The following is a 19,700-nucleotide window of genomic DNA, read 5'->3' on the forward strand; positions in this document are numbered from 1 at the left end:
AGGCCCGCAACACCCTCACACTGGAGGGGAGGAGAGATTTCAGCACAGGCATCTGGTGTGCCAGAGATTCTGGCTCAAACCAACCCAGACTGTACTGCGAGACAAGCAGTCACGAAAAAGACTTTGGGTGAGTGGGAGGGAGGGAAGGAGAGAGAAAGGGGGGAGGGACATTAAGTGGGGACAGGCCTCGAAATCTGCACACAGAACTCCGGCACGAGGGATGGCAGGTCCCCCTCGGCCACTGTCAGGGGATGGAGAGTACAGTTGCCGTTCCAGGCTGAGAAACTCCAGGAGAGAGTCTATGGAAGACAGGAATCTCAGTGCATTATAATGCCCTCCAAAGCAGGGGTAGTCAAACTGCGGCCCTCCAGATGTCCATGGACTACAATTCCTAGGAGCCCCCTGCCAGCGAATGCTGGCAGGGGGCTCCTGGGAATTGTAGTCCATGGACATCTGGCGGGCCGCAGTTTGACTACCCCTGGTCCATGGGGTCGCGATGGGTCGGACATGACTTCGCAACTAACAACTACTAAATAGATAATTGTGGGGTAGATATGTTCGTGTCAAAGTTCCTAGTGAAATGAATTAGGATTTTGCCTAACATAGTGTTGCGTTTTGCTTTTGTGCCTTGACTGATTTATATTGTGTGCATCCCTTGTAATTTGAAATAAGGCACAGCCTGTCAATGCAAAAAATCACTCCTTCTTTTGTTGCTGTTCAGTCCCTGCTGAGTTATGGCAGCCTTGTGGGGTTTGCAGAGAAGGGTTGCCACTGCCTGCCTCTGCACAGTGTCCGTGGAATGCCTTGGTCACATCCCACCCAAATACTAACCATGGTCAACTTTGCTTAGCTTTCGAGATCTGTTGAGATTGAGCTAGCCATGGCTATCTAGGCAAAAACAGGGCACTACCTAAGCTAGTGGTTCTCAGCTGGCAGGGGGCTCCTGGGAATTGTAGTCCATGGACATCTGGAGGGCCGCAGTTTGACTACCCCTGCTCCAAAGCATCCATTGTTACCAGGTGAACTGATCTTTGTCGTCTTCAGCTTTAATTCCGGGAATCCCCAGGTCCCGCCTGGAGGCTGGCAAAACTAACAGGCATTTTCCATCTGCGAACAGTCCTCACTGTCAGAAAATGCTAATATTTAAGTGGAACCTCCTTTCTCGTAATTTGAAGCCATTGCTTCTAGCCCTAGAACTGCAGTAAACAAACTTGGCCCCCTCTTCAACATGCCTACCTTTTACATAATTGAACACAGCTGTCATATCACCCCTGGCCCTCCTCTTCTCCGAGCTACACAGACCCGGCTCTCTCTCCTCGTAAAGCAGGGATTCCTGCCCCTCAACCATCCTAGTCGGCTTTCTCTGAATACGTTCCAGCTTGTCCAGATCGGTCCTGAACTATGGCACAATATTCCAAATGAGGTCTAACCAATGCGGAATAGATTTGATACTGTAACCTCTTAAATGGACTCCGGGGAATGGTAGAGGACAGGAAGGCCTGGAGGATCTCTGTCCATGGGGTCGCGATGGGTCGGACACGACTTCGCACCTAACAACAACAACAACATAACTTCCTAACTTTCCTGGCTCTCAGGGGTAGTCAAACTGCGGCCCTCCAGATGTCCATGGACTACAGTTCCCAGAAGCCCCTGCCAGCGAATGCTGGCAGGGGCTTCTGGGAATTGTGGTCCATGGACATCTGGAGGGCCGCAGTTTGACTACCCCTGGTCCATGCTGTCCGGTATAGTTTGTTGTGCCGTGGATCCCGCGAATGCTGGCAGGGGGCTCCTGGGAATTGTAGTCCATGGACATCTGGAGGGCCGCAGTTTGACTACCCCTGCTCTAGATTCTATGTTCCTAGCCATGTAGCCTCATATCCCATTAGCCTTCTTAGCTGCCATATCACACTGTTGTCTCATATTCAACTTATAGTCCATCATAACTCCAAAGTCCTTTTCACCTGTACTACTATCAAGCCAGGCATCCCCCTCTGCCACCCATTATATTTATGCGGCACATTCTTATTACCCAAAGGTGATACTTTACACTTCTCCCTGTTAAAATCCATTTTTGTTGCTATGGCCTAAACTTCCAATTTAACCAGGTCTCCTTCAATAGTAGATCTTGCCTCTGGGGCCGCCTTTCTCAGCTTTGTTCACCATTGAGAAACCCCTGAAACATTCTTCAGGCTCCAAGAAACCTCAGAAGTGGCGCAATCGTGCAGAATATAGCTGAGAAGCAGAGCTCTGGACATGCCCACCTGGGGCCCCTCCCCTTCCTGCCCCCTCCAGGGCCTAGTCTGCACACATAGGATAATGCACTTTCAATGTGCTTTAGCAGCTGGAGTTTCCTGTGCAGAACAGGATAATCTACTTCTAAAGGGCATGGGAAGTGCATTATCCTATGTGTGCAGACTAGGCCCAGGTCCCTCATTGGCCATTATCGGGGGGGGGGGTAGACATGACCATATATGGCCCTATCACTCAATAATTGTTCAACAAACTTAAAAAATATATCATGGATTAATTAACTTCCACCCATTCAGGACACGCTTCCAGGGCGGTCAATAAACCCCAGGATTTCACAAAACCCTGGTTGGGAAAGCCTGCTCCAGGGTATTAGCCACCCCACCCAATTTAGTGACCTGTGCAAATTTGATCAATATGCCCTCTACTGCCTCATCCAAATCCCAGCACAGAACCCTGCAGTAAATGGGAATATTGGGATTTTAAAAAGTCCCACTGCAGAGATTTCCCACCCAGGAGCTACCTTGTGAATCGACCCACTGAGAAAATCCTAACGGGGAAAAACAAACCGAGATTCATCTCATGTCCCATCTCGTCACGGGGTGGCGGGAAAGAAGCAGGAAGCCTCATTAATTCCCGGAGGTGCCAACTTTCCTGAGGTAAAACTTTTGACCAGCTCTTCTTCCGTCCTGCCAGGCACGAGCCCAGAAAGCAAACAGGATTCGGGGCGAGTAAGAAGTCAAGTAACGGCTTTACCGTGGGGTCAACCGAGGGACCTCGCAGGGCAAGCAAGGCCAAGAGGACGTGAGCCGGTTCACCTGGTATGTGCGGCTCCGTGCTGTTCCCTCTCCCCCGGGCATGTGTCCAAGAGAAGTCACGGAAACAGGAGGTGCCAGTCCGGTGGCTTCGGCAGCCAGGAGGGCGGTGCCCGTCGCCTCAAGGGAGGCAAGGTTGTTTTCCTGATGATTCCCAAGTCGGGATTTGCACGGCGCTGGTTCAAAGGTTGGCTGTCTCTCCCTGCCTCCTCCTACCCACACTTCCCTGAAATGTCATCCTAGCAGAGGACCTTCCCATTACCCACCCCATTCCTATTGGCGTGTTTCTCCTTCCCTCCCTGCCGAACCACACAACGGCACTCCGCAACCTCCTGTTCGGCTGGATTGAAACCAGGAACATCAAAGCCAACGCCCCACCCAACGCTCTCCCCCACCCCTGGGCAAAGCAGGATAAGACAATGCCACAGTCATCCAGCCCTGTCAAGGAGCGCTGCACTCACAGGTTCTTCGGGGTGTTGTGGAGAGAGGTGAGTTGGGGCTAGGACACCAGCGAGGAGTGAGAGAGTTGGCGTGAGAACCAGGCAACGCTGCCCAGGTGTGGGTGGCGAAGGGAGAAAGGCGGGGCCCACAGCTGGATTTCAGAGAACAACCGCTGGCTGCAGGCGAAGGGGAGGCAACCAGGATGCTGTTCAGCTAACTTGATGTGGAGAAAAGCCCGGGCATGGCCTGTTGGATCAGGGCAAGCTCCAAGGCTGGGGGAACTATGGGTAGCCAGTGCCCAGGGGCCTCCATCTGCCCCACAGCTCTCCGTTCCACACCTGCATGCCGTCAACCAGCCTCTGCATCGTTCTCCCTCTTGTAAGCCCTCCTGCCACCCATTCTCATGTGCCGGCACTGCTCTCGCATGCTTTCCCCAACAGTACTGGCCATTGTCAATAGCATGGCTGTTGACATGCCCTTTCTCAATGACTCTGGGCAGTTGGGAGCACAGGCACAGACAGGTGTCTGGGTAGGAGTGTGGGCTGAGGGAGCAAGTGGCAGTGGGCCCCATCACAAGTCCTGGGCCCCAGCAGCTGCCCCAGCTCAGGGTATGCTGATGCCAGTCCAGATTGTGAGGGCCTGTGTAAGAAGAACCCCATCTTACTCAAGACACGTGTCCATACCCAGGGTAATAATTTCTAAAAACCTTCTGGGAATAATACACATGACCATTTTGTCAGCCTTTCTCAACTTTTCTACTCTTGGGAAACCCCAGAAACATTCTCCAGGCTTCGAGAAACCCCAGAAGTGGTGCGATTGTGTGGAATATGGGTGGGAAGCAGAGCTCTGGACATGCCCACCTGGAGTCTCTCTCCTTCCCTTCCTCTCTAGGCCCATCCTTGGCCATGTGGGGGGACCATAAATGGTCATAAAGGTAAAGGTAAAGGTATCCCCTGTGCAAGCACCGGGTCATGTCTGACCCTTGGGGTGACGCCCTCTAGTGTTTTCATGGCAGACTCAATATGGGATGGTTTGCCAGTGCCTTCCCCAGTCATTACCGTTTACCCCCCAGCAAGCTGGGTACTCATTTTACCGACCTTGAAAGGATGGAAGGCTGAGTCAACCTTGAGCTGGCTGCTGGGATTGAACTCCCAGCTTCATGGGCAGAGCTTTCAGACTGCATGTTTGCTGCATAAATGGTCATATCACCCAATAAATGTTTAACAAATTTAAGAAATATATATTCCAATTAATTAACACCCATCCATTTGGGAAATCCTTCCAGGGTGGTCAAGAAACCCCAGGGTTTCATGAAACCCTGGCTGAGAAAGCCTGTTTTTTGTCCTGTGCTTTTTTAACCTCTGATCTCCAATTGGTGCATATGCACAGATGCCAGTCCTTATCTGGTAGTATGCAGAAATGTCTTTTGAGATACTACTTATCTGGTAGTATGCAGAAATGTCTTTTGAGCCCAAAGGTGTTTGTTTACCTGTCTGCTTATTGTAAAGGAACTGTATCCTATGCTAGCATCACAGCTAGGAGTGAGCGCTTTGGTGCGGTTCGGCCACCGAGGCAGCCGAACCGCGCCGAACCGCTCAGCCCTGGTCACAGCATCCCTGGTATTGTTTTAGTAGCCTCAGTCCTACTGGTGCCAATGAGGACCTAACTTTGCATCATGGGGGCTGTAGGAGTAAATGGCTCCCATAAACCTGCATTACCCCCCTTGAGCCACCCTTCTAATACCTAGTAAAAGACATATTGTACCATGACATCAGTCTGTTTGGCATTACCTCACCCCCCCCAGCTCCAGTTCATGGGCTGCCACATGCAGGGTGGCAGGCAGAAAAATGCTGAATGTGATGATGTCATGCATTTCTTTTATCTATAAATGCAAAATGTGGAAAATACATTATAAACTTGTTCAGCATTAACCGAGGTGAGGCGCTTGAGATTTATGTCGAGTGGGGAGGGGGTTGTAGCATGAAGTTAGTTTGCCAGGGGGTCCCAAAAAGGATAGTATGTTCAGAAGTGGGCCCTACTTCAATGATATTTGAGGACCGCTGATTTAAACCATTTGTGGGAAGCAAAGCTGGAGGGGGAAAAGGGTTACCACTGATCCCATGGGGCTGTGGACGAATCTATGAGGAACTGAGATGCCAGCTCTGTTTTGCGATGGTGGGGTGGTTACCAGCGTGAACTCTAGGACAGAGCTTTGCCACCAGATATATGGGGCCAGAATGCATACCACAGGCCTCCCTGTCAAATCCAACATTCTCATTGATTGGAATGCCTCTTAGCATATTGGCCATATGTGCAACTTGAGTGGAGTTTGGCCACGAGGAACCAAGCAGCAGAATTACTACCATGTGTCAATAAACACTCTTTAGAACTTCCTAGAAGGATGAATGTGAAGATGCCTTGTGCAGAAGTCAGCAATACTGTTTGGAATAGGATTCTTTCTCCAGCTATAATAGCACTTTTACAGAGGAACTGAAGTTAAACCCCTTTCAGTCCCATTCCATCAGCCTGCTTCCGCCAGAAGCTGTGCTAGGAGCTTCTGGAAACAATTTCTCAGTGCCCTCAGAGAACTACAATACCCAGGGATCTTCTATGATGACCAAGCCATGGTCTGCAAGCTCTGAGAAACCAGTTTCCTGGCAACTACCCAGCTACAAAAGAAGCAGCCATGAGAGAATTAATATATTTATTATCCACAATGAGGGCCCGAAGTGGCTTACATTGTCCTCTTTGTCTCCATTTTATCCTCATAGCTGGTTAGGCTGAGACTGGCCTAAAATCAGCAAGCAAGTCTTTGTGGAAGAATGTGGATTTGAACCTGGAGTCATCCAGATCCTAGTCCAACACTCAAACCACTATGCCACTTTGGCTATGGCTAACCATAACAGTGTATAGAGCCTCTTGTGGCGCAGAGTGGTAAGGCAGCCGCCTGAAAACTTTGCCCATGAGGTTGGGAGTTCGATCCCAGCAGCCGGCTCAAGGTTGACTCAGCCTTCCATCCTTCCGAGGTCGGTAAAATGAGTACCCAGCTTGCTGGGGGGTAAACGGTCATGACTGGGGAAGGCACTGGCAAACCACCCCGTATTGAGTCTGCCATGAAAACGCTAGAGGGCGTCACCCCAAGGGTCAGACATGACTCGGTGCTTGCACAGGGGATACCTTTACCTTTACCTTTAACCATAACAGTGTAATGGATGTTCTGTATAAGTCAGAATTTAGAGCTGGGTGCATCTGCAGAGAAAGCTGCTTTGCATGCATGATATATAAAAAAACAAGAGCACAGAAGACTGGGAGAAAGACACAGGGAGCCTGATGCATTAATATCTCTCTTTTGCCATGTTAATTTTGTCATCTTTGTATTACAGTAAGGTTGCCAGACACCCTCCCTATGGAGGTGGGGGTCCTGTAGCCAGGCCCTGCCTTCCCCCATCCACTGGCTGGTGGGGAGACTTACCAGCAGATAGAAAACATAGGCCATGCAGATGGCATCTAACAGGAAGAGACATAATCACATCATCAATATTCTGGTATTTGCACAAAAACTCCACGATTGAAGCCATTTTTACCACAGAGTTTTTGCCCAAATCCTAGAGTGTCACCCAGAAGTTGCTGGTGTGATGACATCACATCCTGTGTGATGCCGGCTATGTGGCCTGGGCCTTACTGCTGGTAAGTCCCCCCACATCCCATTCCAGTTGTCCTGTATCAGGCCAAGTTATACGTAAGTAACTTAGCGCTTGTAGGCCATTACGTCTGGTTGAGTCCATTCAAAAGTGTCCTTAAGAATATGTCCAGATTTCCCTCTAGGGAGGGGAACCACCGAACACAGGAGTTTAGTGCTAGTTACCTCGAGAAAGTCAGATATGGGGACTCAGCATACCAAACGCCTTTCAAATAACCCTGCATCTATCAGAAGCTAATAAAGACTCTTCCATACAATCTTTTCTCTGGCTATGTCCACCCAGCTAAATTTTTTTCTCAATGGATTTGTTTCTGCAGATCCACTTACAAGGCTCCAGGCCGACACAGCAAGGAATGTCTATGAATTTATTTATTTTTTGTTGAGCAGATACTGTATCACAAACAATGGTAACAGAAGCTGAACAATACACACAGAAGATTCAAATAGGTAGCCGAGTTGGTCTGAAGTAGCACAATAAAATCAGAGTCCAGTAGCACCTTTAAGACCAACAAAGATTTATTCAAGGCGTGAGCTTTCGAGTGCAAGCATATAGTCTGACAAAGAGTGCTTGCCTTGAATAAATCTTTGTTGGTCTTAAAGGTGCTACCGGACTCTGATTTTATTAAGACACACAAAAGCAACTGATGCATTCATTTCAACCTGGGGGAGAGAGAAAAGCCACTTCTGTGCATGCTGGCTCTCAATGAGAGCTTTTTAAAAAATTGCCCTCTCTCTCCTTCTGCTCTGTTGACAATTTTTTTGGATTTCATCCCCCTCGCTTGATTTCCAAAGCTTCCCTTCTCCCCCTCCTCCTTCAACAAAGCAGCCGAAGTCTGCAGCCTGTTCTAACCTGTAATAGGCCACATAACGAGGTTTTTCCTCTCGCGGCACCAACCCATTACCCACCACCTGCCCGAAGTATGTCCTTGGCTCTCCCGCAAACTACGGCCATTCCACTGGGTCCAGCCAACATGATTCATGTGAACAGTGGATGTATTATGTGAGACCATTTCATCCCGTCCAGTTATTAGTTTTAGCCCAGGGCTGCATTAGGTCGGTGCCAAGGTCCGAAACGGGGAGGTTGAGTGCTGTGTCCCTGTAATCTGGAGGACATTTTTATTCTTAGGCCCACTATACACATGGAAGGGTTGTTGTTTTTGAGTGCAATTGCACGGCATCCAGTGCCATTCCCTGTACAAACACTTGTCTCTCTGTGATCTACCACTAAGGGTGGGACTGGTTACTCAAGGGGAAAGCAACAAAGAGCCTTGTGACACCTGAGAGATTAAGACATTTATATCGGTATCACTTTTCATGAGACATTTATCAGTTGCAGGAAGGATTGCATTCAGTTGGCATGTTGTGGCAAGGGATTGTTTAAGCCCGTTCGTTTTCTTAGCGGATCCATGAAACTGCCTTGTACTGAAGAAGAAGAAGAAGAAGAAGAAGAAGAAGAAGAAAAAGAAGAAGAAGAAGAAGAAGAAGAAGAAGAAGAAGAAGAAGAAGAAGAAGAAGAAGAAGAGTTGGTTCTTATATGCCACTTTTCTCTACCCGAAGGAGTCTCAAAGTGGATTACAGTCACTTTCCCTTTCCTCTCCCCACAACAGACACCCTGTGAGGTGGGTGAGGCTGAGAGAGCCCTGATATTATTGCTCGGTCAGAACAGTTTTATCAGTGCTGTGGCGAGCCCAAGGTCATCCATCTGGCTGCATGTGGGGGAGCGCAGATTCAAACCCAGCTCGCCAGATTAGAAGTCCGTACTCCTAACCACTACACCAAACTCCAGACGCCCCCAAGGAAGCCTCTGCAAAGGAAGACAATGGCAAACCACTTCTCCAGCTAAATTGCATTGAAAACTTGAAAATTGCCTTGCTGGGGTTGTCATGGGTTTGTTGCAGCTTAGTGGGACATATATGCACAAACCCTTCTCCACCCATCTCATGTGCCAGCTCTAGGTGACGCGTGTTGAAACATGAGGAAGCCTGCATCTTAAAAGCAGCTGCCAACTGAGAATGAGATTCCAAAGGAAGAGCCACTTAAATTGGAAGCAGGCTCCAGAGGTTGTTAGGATGGGCTCGGACTAGGGCTGGGTGCTTCAGCCTCCAAAGCGGCTGCTCACACCTGAAGCTGCCAGTACTGGAACCCAAGGGGGAGGGGAGCTGCAGGGGTCGATGCGCCATTCGGCACACACACACACGCCTACTACCAGGCACAGAGAAGGGAGTTAATTTGAAAGAAGCAAATATCTACACACTACCTGATGCAGATTTTTCAAATATCAAGGCTTATATCCACTTCTGGAAATCGCGGGGGAAAGGTAGGGTCTCTCCGGATCAATCGTGCATGTTGGAGAGGGAAAATTTAAAGTGCCCCAAATCAAAGTGGAAATCGAATTCAGTGTAGAGGGGAGGGATTCATTCGAACTGGGGGTGGGTAGAAAGCCCCGTGCAGACTACACCCTGGTTAGTCTTTGGACAGGGGGCCACCCAGGGTGCTCTGTAGAGCCAGTCCATGGCATACCACCTCTGAATGTCTCTTGCCTTGAAAATCCTGTGTGGGCTTGCCATAAGGTGGCTGTAACTTGGCAGCAATATCCATTTGGATTTAGGTACACCCACGTCTGTTGCCCAGGCTTCCATGCTACAAGTTCAACACAAGCGGAAATTGAAGGGGGACAGAGAGTTTGTACTACAGTTACCGCTAAAGAGATGGCTGACTAGAAACGCCCTGGGCCTGCATAAATAACCTGAGGGGCACCGTTACTGGTTTCCTTTTCTTTCAGGCCCTAACGATACAGCTCCACGATTTGCCCTAGGTCTGTCTTGGGTCATGTCAGGTATGCCCTGGGAGTTCTTGGCGGAAACTTCGATTTCCAAGCAAGTGGGGACCAATTCAGTTCAAGGCCATGGCACAAGAGGAGAGGGGCTTTAATACTCCCCACCCCCCGTGCCATACCACCAATTTTCCTTGAATAGAGCAATCCCTCCTACTTTACCAAGTTGTCAATACTGCACATGTGGTCATGGTCTTCTCAAAGAACCAGGAGGAGATGACAGTCATGCACTCACAAGTTAATCTACCTCTCAGGGCTGTTGGGAGGATAATATGAAGGAGTGGAGAACCGGTGAGGTAAATAAATAAATTATGGGCTCTTGGTTGCCTGAGCAGTAATGTCAGGGCTCTCTCAGCCTCACCTCCCTCACAGGGTGTCTGTTGTGGGGAGAGGAAAGGGAAGATGAATGTAAGCCGCTTTGAGACTCCTTCGGGTAGAGAAAAGCAGCATATAAGAACCAACTCTTCTTCTTCCTCCTCTTCTTCACTGGCCATTGCTTTGTTTGAAACAAAGGAAAAATCTTGCCACCTTGTTCCCAGAGTCAGCAAATGCTTCCAAGCACTGCCTACTCAGTTGAAAACGACAGCTTCAAGATTCTCCGTGCATTAAAAAACAACAACCCGTTTTTTAAAAAGGCAACTCCTTTCTAGTGCAGGCAGCGAACGAGCCCAGGTATCTACCCTACTGGGTGTCCCGATCCGCTTTTCTCATGTGCCACCTCTAGGTGACATGTGCTGGAACAAGAGGAAGCTTATAGTTTAAAAGCAGCTACCAACTGAGAATGGGATTCGGCTTGCTACCCGGTTCAGTGCCAATGGGAGGGAAGAGCTGGATAAACTTTATTTTGGCTAGCAACCAACATTTTTTGGCTAGCATCTTCCCCCCCCCCCTTTTTTTTTTCTCTGGCCTAGGAGCAGAGGCTGGGTAAGAAGAACCACATGCCAAAGAAGCAGCAAGGAAAAAGGGGGCCAAGAAAAGGACAGCAACTCGCAGAGCTGTCTCTGTGCCAAGCCAACCCGAACGCAGCAAGCAGAATTATGCAAATTGAGGACATTTGCATGCATTGCTTATTTTGGAAGGAGTAGGAGCTGAGAAGCCCAACAGAGGGAACAGTAAGTCATCACAAAAGTACCGGAGGCTGGCCAGGACAGGGGAACCGAGCTCAGGCATCTGGAGCTCAGTTGTAATTCTTGATGATCTCCAGGTTCCACCTGCAGGTTGGCATCCCTATGTCACAGTCCTAGTTATCTGATACACAATGAACTTCCAAAAGCAAGAGGAGTGGGGATTGCCAGCATTGAATCCAGAGCTTTAGGGGATGGAGCCAGGGGAGGGCGGGATTTGGGAAAGGGCAGGACCTCAGGTGGGTACATTGCCATGGTGTCTACCCTTCAAAGAAGCCATTTCCCCAAAGAAACTCATGTAAGTTGACTGGAGATCAATTGCAGTCCTGGGAGATCTCCAGGAACCCACCTGGAAGTTGGCAACCCGACTCCCAGGGGAACCAGGCATTGACACACCCAGGTTCATACATACCAGGGAAGGAGGAGGGGATTGAGATGGGAGAACCTGTAGGCAGAGGGGTTGACTAGTTCCCCCACTTTAGATGGTGGATTCCACTTCTGAATGCTCCTTGGCTCAGACAAAACCTCCACGTCAGTAGAAATCTAACACAACAGCAAGATCCGCCCCCTGACGCTTTCCTATCGCATCTCCACCTCAGTCTGCTGCTTGTGTAGACCAGCCCTTGGAGACTATTCACATCCAATACTTACTCCCATATAATCGTTCACAGAGGCATCAAACACCCAGCTTTGGGAAATAGTTCAGAGCTATCCCCGTTGGGCGAATGCAGAAACACTAAACGGATTCACCTTCAGTGAACTGCAAGGGGATGGGAAAGGAGGAGACAAGACCCAACCCAAGTCTCCTGGCTCTTTACCTACCCTCTAGATCTAGAAGCATCCTCCCTCACCTGAATTTCATGGCATTGCAGTGTGAATCCTGGGCAGAGTCTGCACTTACTTTGTTTATTCCATTGTCAATCCTGTTGAATTCAGATCAATTTGAACTTGGGTCTTCCTCTTCCCCCCCTCCCCATTGAAACAGGAAAGTGTTCTGCACGTGGTTAGGGTAGTTCAGAAGGGGGGGGAGCCAAGCCTCTTTCTTTCTTTCTTTTCTTGGGGGGGGGAGGATTGAAGAAGGCAGAGGAGGGAGAAAAAAAATCTGACAGAAGCTGAGAGAAATTAGGGGCTTCTCCTTTAAGGCAAGCTTGTCACATGGCCACCTTTTGCCAATCAGGGCGTCTCTACCGCCGAGGTTCAAAACAGCCTGCTTTCTCAATCCGAATCTTGAAATATTGAGTATTAAAAGCACTCTAAGATATCACACAATAAAGGTAGGGTCACTCCGGATCAATCCTTCTTGCTGCAGAAGGAAAATTAAAATTGCCCAAAATCAAAACGGAAATCGCATTCTGTGTAGACAGCAGGGACTGAATCGACCTGAGATTGGAATAAAAGCTCCGTGCAGTTTACACCCTGGAGTCCTCATGCTTATTTATTCTCCCAAAAGAGTCTATATAACAGAAACTACCTTACGACTGCCAACTTCCCTGGGCAAGGCATAATATTTATTATAATAATATTGAATTCGTATACCGCTCTTCCCCAGATTGGCTTGGAACGATTCACAACAATAAAAACATTCACTAAAACCAGTGACAACAATACAATCACAGTAAAATACAATAAAATGCAGTGTAAAACCTGTCCCTGCCCCCTTCACACCGTCTACCAGCTACTCCAGGAAGAGCTGCAGGCCCTGTCAGATCTAACCCAGTTCCGGAGGGCCTGTAAGACGGAGCTCTTCCGCCAGGCATTTAGTCATTTATTATTATTATTTATTTACTTGATTTATTGCCCGCCACTCCCTTACGGCTCAGGGCGGGTTACAATAACTGGGTAAAAACCCCATAAAACCCCAATTAAAACAACAGTATAAAATCACACACAATAAACAACTTACAAAAGATACACGGCTAAAAAATAATACCCTCAAAATCTCAGTTATCCCCATATCACGATAAAAGGAGTGGGAGAGAGAAGGTGCAGATGGTACTAGCAACCATCACATCCTGGTTGAGGCCCGGGTGGGTGGAAGATGTTGCCCCTCGTCTAGTGTCTCCCACTGGTACCATCATCCCTGGAGACTTGGCAAATTGGGGAAGGCAGAGCCTTAGTTTGTGGTGGGATTTGGGAAGCACAGGGTTTTATGTATTTTATTGTATTATTTTTTATCTGTTGCATTGTACTTTATTGTTGTCAGTTGCTGTGAGCCAGGACCTGTGAGATCAGGAGTGGTGTCCTATAAATATATAATAATAAAGATAAAAAATATTTTTAAAATTAGGGGGAGCCAAGAAAGAGGAGGTAGATGGAGGCTGATAAAACTTCGGACAGTCCTGGGCCTATTCTGCACACAATAGATAATGCACTTTCAATGCACTTTAGAAGTATTTTCCTGTTCTGCACAGGAAAATCTAGCGGCCAAAGCACATTGAAAGGGCATTATCCTATGTGTGCAGAATGGGCCCTGGTCTCAGCCAGAGGCCTGGTGGAAGAGTGACATCTTGCTGGCCCTGCAGAACTGTCATAGCGCTGTCAGGGCCCGAATCTCAACAGGCAACTTATTCCACCAGCGCATGTCTGGGCTGATCCTGCATTGAGCAGGGGGTTGGGCTAGATGGCCTGTATGGCCCCTTCCAACTCTCTATGATTCTATGATTCTAGGATTCTATGTCCTTGGGTCTAGAGGTCACCAGCAAATTGATGTGAGCTGAGGGTGTTGCTCTCCAGGGGCCATACTGGGACAGGCACAGAGGGCCTCTTCAGAATTTTATAAGTCAAGGGCCCAGTTAACAAGGCATTTGATTGCATGGGACTTTTCATCATCTTCACGGACAGTAATGTGCTAAAGTCACACCAGGTAGACATGGTATGCTGTTCCTAGGCCCGTTGTTTTCCAAACTGTGTGTTCCAGGAAATTCTGAAGTTCCTTAGAAGTTTATCAACAGTCCTTCCAGGAGGAGGCTAATGAAAAGAAACTCATTTGCCATTACTGATCTTCTCCTGTATGCACAACTGAAATTGTTCTAGGTCCTATGGGCCACATGAAACTACAACGAAACTTGTTAGATATAGCTGGAACCTTCTATAAATTGGCAGCGCCCTCTAAAACTGTATCCAGGACCTTCTGCAGTTTCTGCAGGATCTCTCTCTACCTTGAAAAGGGTTCCTTGATTGTAAGTGTGAAAACAAAATCTTTAGAGTAAAATCCATCCAAACTTCCATGGCTCAGGCTAGCTTGATCTTGTCAGATCTTGGAAACTAAGTAGGGTCAGACCTGGTTAGTACTTGACTAGGAGACAACCAGGGTTACTAGAAGAAGCCAGACAATGGCCAACCAACTTTGTTTATCTCTTGCCTTGAAAGTTGCCTAAGTTGGCTGCAATTTGACATCCACCACCACTTTCAACCTCCAAGCTCTAAGAATAGTCCTTTCCTGGGAGTAAGCCTCATTGAAAACAGTGCTGAGCAGATCCATTTAGGTTTTTCAACCTAAACTTGCCAGGTTTGGAAATGCTGGATATGAATTTCAATCATGAGACTAGTGGGGGAGGAGACCATGATGGGAATCATGGATGCAAGTTTTTCTAGCATTGTGTCCAGCATTTCTGGGTTTGGATACCTTGGATCTCTTGCTATCAGATTTTCCTAACTTGTTTCTGCAACCACCAACCTTTTGTACAACTCCTCAGCATCTGAGATCCTGCAGCATGTTAGAACACCAACGTGATGCTGAAAACCCTTGGAGAAGGGAACTCTGTAACCTCAGATGCACACACACCTTATATTAACAGATTAAGCTTATGTTCCAGTGAGTGATTCAGATGACCTTGGAAACAAGGACTCCAACTAGAGGACTCACCACAAACAGGGGAGGACGGAGGCGCTGCCACAAAAAAAGTCACAAGAGGAGGGACACAACAAAATTTGTGTCCAATAGCACCTTTAAGACCAACACAGATTTATTCAAAGCATGAGCTTTCGAGTGCAAGCACTCTTCCTAGGTGGAAAGAGAAGAACATGGCTTGATAAAAGAATGTGAAAAAAAAAAGAATGACAGGGAAAGGGGTTAAAAATGCTCTACATAAATAAATATATACTGCCCAGGGCTTCTGGGAAGACAGATGGGATATAAATATATAATTAATAGCACAGATAAGGTTACACAAAAGAAGAGAAAGGACTTTCCTTGTGCCTTTGAGGTTAGCAACAACTAGCCTAGCTTATTCTATGCATGTTGGAGAATGCACTTTTCGCAAAGGAAAACCCAGCTGCAAAAACACATTGAAAGGGCGGGATGTGATATCTGTGGAATTACTGAATTCCAGTAGCCTCTTAGACCAACAACATTTCTGGGGCATAAGCTTTCAAGAGCCACAGGTCCATTCACCAGATTTCTGACAAAGAGAGTTGTGACTCTCAAAAGTTTATATCCAAAACATCTCGTCGACCTCTAGTGCTTCCGCTGCAGACCGACATTGCTAACGACTTGAAACTAGGCTGCAGAGTAACCTGTGCCTCAAAGACCATGCCGTGTATAGCTAAACCGGCCTTGTGAACAAATCCCCCCCCCAAAAAGTTCTCAGCCCAACTAGCCTCGCCTGTGATTCTCTGCCTCCTGAAATAGGAAAGCACCGACCTTCAAAATGTGTCTCTTGCTTCCCGCTTGGCTACTAAGGGGCAAATTCCCTTGCAATAGGCAACCAGCCATCCAGAGGCAAGTTATAAGCCCCACTTTAATTGCACCGCTGAACAGTTTGTTTCAGGGGCATATGTTCCCACAAATGACTGAGAATGAGACGAAGGCAAGAACTAGGGTTGTGAGTGTCCTGCACAGTGCAGGGGGTTGGACTAGATGACCCAGGAGGCCCCTTCCAACTCTGATTCTAGGATTCTAATTATGGAATTCCAGAAGATTCCACCCTCTGTGAAGTCTTGTGGTTGGACTGTGGTGATCATGTAAGTCAGCTTGAATCCTGTTTTTCAGGTTCAAAGGACCTGCCAGCAGCTCAGGTCTATATAGCCATTTCGTTGGGTTCCCAGTCTCCAGGTGGCGCATGGAGGGCTCTTTGAATTACAACAGATCTTGCTTGCAGAGAACAGTTCCCCCGGAGAAAACAGCAGCTTTGGAGGGTGGGCTCTGACATTATACCCTTACAGAGGTCTCTCCCCTCCCCAAATCCACCCTCCCTCTCCAGTCTCTACACCCCAATATCCAGGAATTTCCCAATGTGAGGAAGGAAGGAAGGAAGGAAGGAAGGAAGGAAGGAAGGAAGGAAGGAAGGAAGGAAGGAAGGAAGGAAGGAAGGAAGGAAGGAAGGAAGGAAGGAAACATTGATAGATGGATAGGAATGGAGGGAGGATACATTGATGGATGGGTGGATGGATGGATGGATGGAAGGAAGGAAGGAAGGAAGGAAGGAAGGAAGGAAGGAAGGAAGGAAGGAAGGAACGAAGGAACGAAGGAACGAAGGAAAGAAGGAAGGAAACATTGATAGATGGATAGGAATGGAGGGAGGATATGTTGATGGATGGATGGATGGATGGATGGATGGATGGATGGGTGGGTGGGTGGAAGGAAGGAAGGAAGGAAGGAAGGAAGGAAGGAAGGAAGGAAGGAAGGAAGGAAGGAAGGAAGGAAGGAAGGAAGGAAGGAAGGAAGGAAGGAAGGAAGGAACACCATATGAACAAAGAGACGCCAAGGGAGAATTGAAGTTTTCAATCACACACATGCAATATAGTTTGGAAAACCCATCTCTTGATTCATTTCACTGCTCCACTTGTCAGTTAGCAATATGACCTTCAGCCTCACTTTCCGCTGTGTTTAAAACAGAAAGAGAAGTCACCCCTGGCAGCCAGGCAGCAGAAGGCATTCAGGGGCACCCTGAACTACCCAGACTGAAAAGCACAGAAGAAAAACTTATTAACCAGGGAGCAATCCCCAAATTTTCCTTTAGGGGGTGCTCACTTAACAGAGCCAAACTCTACTTGGGATTCCTTTCCCCCCCACTAAAAGTTGAATTTAAATATCTAGACTCTAATCAATAAAAACAGACCAGGCCTGCTGTCTGTAGCCCAGTCAGTTCCCAAGCCTGACAGCCTGACCTCCCCATCCACGCGACTGCATATCTCTCCACGGCAGGACCTGAGAATTGGATCCACTTCTGCACTGGCATCTAAGATCTCCAAGGTAACAGGCTCACTGCCTACTGGACAGAACAAAAGCAAATAAATATATATATATATATATACTGTCCTCCACAGTCGTCACCCAAGCTCAGAAAAACAGACAATACAAGGTGTGTTCTCTATGTACACAATAAGATGATGTATAATGTCAAATAAGAAAAAGGAAAGGAGGGAGAGATTGGGGGGGGAGACGCTTACAGGTGGAGAGATGAATCTGGAAAGACGTGCGTGTGGAAATCACTGTTTTGTTTCCCTTAATTCTCCCAGGACAGTCGAGGAATGAGCAAGGAACTTCTGTGCAATCTAGGGCTGCCAGCCGCCTGCTATTACTGTGAACCCCGGATGACCAAGATCACGTCCCCTGGGAGCAAATGGCTACTTCGGATGGTGTCCTGCTGTGGTCCCTCCCCTCCTTTCCTCAAACCCCACCCACTCCAGGCTCCAACCCCAACATCTCCAGGTATTTCCTAACCCAGAGTTGGCAACCCTAGTGCAATCACAACTTTCCAGGAGAGATGTCACCTGGAAATGGGTTTTAAGACAGCAGCATTGTTTAAATGGGAAGGCCAAAGACAGTGTATTGGAGACATTTATTGTTATGGTGCTGGAGTGTGTGTGTGTGTGAGAGAGAGACGGAGACAGAGAGAGACAGAGAGACAGAGAGAGAAAATTAGAAGGATTTCAGAGAGCCTTTCACCCAGCAGCCTTCGCCTGTTGCCATGTTCATCCAATGTCCCAGACCTCTTCCACCCCACCCAATATACTCCTACCCATCAACACAACGCTCCTTTGGCCAAAGGATTCCTTCCAAAACCCTGCAGATGCTAACACGCTGTCCCTTGGGGGGTCTCAAGGGCAGCCATACCCCACTGCCCACAGTGATGTTTCCCATGTGCTTTTGAATGTCTTTCTCCAAAGAACATACACTTGGGGAGAAGAGAGATGCTCGCCTTCTCTGCATGCACAAAACCAGTGCAGTCCCTGCCCGCTTCGTGCACCCCTTGTTCTCTATTTGGAACGCAGCGGTCAGGCCTGGGACCGAAAAGGAGCCAGGATTCCCCCCACCTTCCCACAACCACAGGCCCCAAGGGAAGCGACACTCACTTCAAACACACACCAGCATCCCATCATTAGGTGGAGAGACCATCCGCAGCCCCACTGTGGGACAGAAGACTAGTCAGAGAGTGGGGAACAGGAGAATCAATTATGGGGGGCAGCGGGGTCCCCTAAATTAGGGGTAGTCAACCTGCGGTCCTCCAGATGTTCATGGACTACAATTCCCATGAGCCCCTGCCAGCTAACGCTGGCAGGGGCTCATGGGAATTGTAGTCCATGAACATCTGGAGGACCACAGGTTGACTACCCCAATAACCCCCTCAATGCACCCAGATGAGGAGTCTTTCCAGCTCACACAGACAAATGCCGCAACTCGCAATGATTGCATTTACAGGCACCTGGACTTTCCGCACACGCTTTCTCTCACAGTCCCGGTCCGCGGCTGTTTCTTCGCATGCCCCTGACGCTCAGGCACACTCTCAGCCACTGCCTCACACATGTGCGCCACTCGGGTCTCCCTCACACCCGCCCGCTCCACTCCACACGGCTTCTTTTGCTCCCTTCCACCGGGAGCCTTCCTCACGCCCACCGGAGCCACACAGAGCGCACAGCCGAAGTTTTACAAAAACACAAACACCCCCCCTCCCACACACACACACAGACACACACACAATCACCGACTTGAAAAGGCCTTGGAAGTTTTGTCACGGAGAAAGAAGAGAGTCCACAGATGTCCCCCGAAAAGCCAAGCACAGCAGTGCCACGGAAAGACAGAGCAGACGCCAAACCGCAGAGCTGACCTCCCAGCTGACCCCAAGGCCCGGCTTTATTTCCCACTCACCTGGCTGCCTTGGTGTGGGGGACACCTGAGTCGGGGGAAACTTTCCACGTCCCGTCTCTTTGCCTGCTGTAGCCGAACAAATGCAAACCTCTCTCAAGCCGAGAATCACTCTCTCTCTCTCTCTCTCTCTCTCTCTCTCTTTTTTTAAACGTTCACTAAGAAATCATTATGCTCAGCTATTCATAACCCTAGCAGGTCATGTGACACAGCCCTGAAAATATACAGCACATTTTTTCAAAAACCACAGAATGACTTCAGGCGAAGACACGGAAAATATTTTCTCTCTCTCTCCTCCTCCCGCCGCTGTGGCTGCCGCTCCCCCCCCCTCCTCACGCTCGGGCGTCTGACAGATTGTCAAAAGGACTTGACATCAGGGACTGTTCCACTGTCACGGAGCTGAGAGGTCTCTATTCTCTCCCTGCCCACTCGGGATTGGGGTTTGGTTTTTTTT

The 19,700-nt window shown here is 48.5% G+C and overlaps 1 protein-coding gene across 1 annotated transcript in view; it reads right to left on the reverse strand.

Annotated features, from left to right (window-relative positions):
• Positions 1 to 19,491, reverse strand: part of RARG (retinoic acid receptor gamma) — a 161,981-nt gene extending 142,490 nt beyond the window's left edge. Inside the window, exon 1 of the mRNA XM_077329116.1 lies at positions 19,250 to 19,491. The gene's annotated coding sequence lies outside the window, so the exon portion shown is untranslated. The remainder of the gene's footprint in view (positions 1 to 19,249) is intronic.
• Between the last annotated feature and the right edge of the window lie 209 nt (positions 19,492 to 19,700).

Source organism: Paroedura picta, chromosome 3 (genome assembly GCF_049243985.1).
Source record: "Paroedura picta isolate Pp20150507F chromosome 3, Ppicta_v3.0, whole genome shotgun sequence".
NCBI lineage: Eukaryota > Metazoa > Chordata > Lepidosauria > Squamata > Gekkonidae > Paroedura > Paroedura picta.